The sequence below is a fragment of the Limulus polyphemus genome, unplaced genomic scaffold, assembly GCF_000517525.1.
Source record: "Limulus polyphemus unplaced genomic scaffold, Limulus_polyphemus-2.1.2 Scaffold8533, whole genome shotgun sequence".
NCBI lineage: Eukaryota > Metazoa > Arthropoda > Merostomata > Xiphosura > Limulidae > Limulus > Limulus polyphemus.
Window position 1 is genome coordinate 17,632 of NW_013674143.1, and position 1,605 is coordinate 19,236.

The 1,605-nt window shown below is 37.1% G+C and overlaps 1 protein-coding gene across 1 annotated transcript in view; it reads right to left on the reverse strand.

Moving 5' to 3' along the window:
• LOC106475408 (WD repeat-containing protein 86-like) overlaps nucleotides 1-1,605 on the reverse strand; it is a gene marked incomplete at its 5' end in the record, with an annotated part of 11,531 nt that overhangs the window by 3,180 nt on the left and 6,746 nt on the right. The window lies entirely within an intron of this gene.

Sequence of the window (1,605 nt, forward strand, 5' to 3'; positions counted from 1 at the left end):
CCCATTGTGTTTGTTTGTAATTAAGCACAAAGCTACACAATGGGCTATCTGTGCTCTGCCCACCACGAGTATCGAAACCCGGATTCTAGTGTTGTAAGTCCGCAGACGAACCGCTGTGCCACTGGGGGAGGGGGCAGCCCATTGTGTAGTTTTGTGCTTAACTTCAAACAAACTTTAAGTAACCAGAAACCAATTCAACTAACATACAAGCTTCGAAACCAATTACAATTATCAAGACATTCACCATAATATCCAATATACATTATCTTTTTATAAATGAAGGTCAAAGTTCGTTGTCGAAAACTGTGAACTTCGCGGGGTTACTCAATATAAGAAACATATTTATTTCTATATGTAACGTATTTTTTTACACATATGAGCTGTTATTTTAAAGTTTAGAATCTCGGGTTTCAGAAATGCCGTGTGGTGGTGATCGCAACCCTAAAAACTTGCTAAAACACTGATGTCAAGGCAACACAGTTGGTAAATTTTCGGGTTTCTGTGAAACGCATAATATTCAATGTTTCTTATACTAATACAGCTGTAAAGTGTCTAAATATACATAATTTGGTATGCTTCATCTATTGTTGACATTAATTTCACAGTCAAAGGTCAAGGTCATTGACGAAAAAAAAGTGTAAATCGCAGGGATTTCTTAAATAACAACAAAATTGAACTGATTTAATTTAAATAGTTGTTAAAAAAGATAAATGTTTTAAAGAAAGAAACATCTCGCCCCTTTAATTCAGGACAAACATGGTAGATTTGCGTTGTTTTAATTCTATCACGATGCAATGTCGTGAATTGTCATGGTAAGTTGGATCAGTGGTTCAAACGTTCTGTGTATAAGTGATAAATACTTCTAGAGGCTCACACTTCTCAACCAGTCATCAAAGTTTTATTGTGTTTCAGTGTCATTTATCCCTATCTATCAACCCTGAGTCTACGAACGTGCAGCGCTTTCGTGAGACAGACTTCATTATTTGTTCTCCCTTATCTTAAATGTTATGTTGACTACAGATGAAATTGTCATATCTAGTAAGTAGGGATGGACGAGTACCCGGCCAGATATTCTGCCCCGGCCGGGTATTGGACTACTCGGTAATACTCGGCTCCGACCGAGTGTCGAAGTTAAAAACAGCTGAATCCGGGTAATTGAAAATGGCATCTAAGCCCTAATCTTTGTGGCAACTAACGCGGTACTGAAAGTAACAGTCAATAATTGGTTTAGTTTAAAAAAAAACAACAAAAAAAAAAAACGTGTTCTGAACAACAAAGACTGATCGCCCCCCCTGACATTTGGGGATTCAGAGAACAATAAAGGTTAATAAGAGGCATGGCTTGAGAAGTAGATTTCTTGGGAAAGTGGGGTTTTGAGAACAATAGGGATTAGGGTTTAAGAAGTTGGGGCTAGGCATTGAAAGTTGAAAGTAAAACTTGAATGTTCTGTTGGTGATTATTCGGTTAAATGTTATAAACGTCAATTTTATTTTTGCTTCTAATTTCTGTTTTTTTTGGGGGGCTAGGGGTTTTGAGAACAATAGGGGTTAGGGTTTAAGAAGTTGGGGCTAGGCATTGAAAGTTGAAAGTAAAACTTGAATGTTC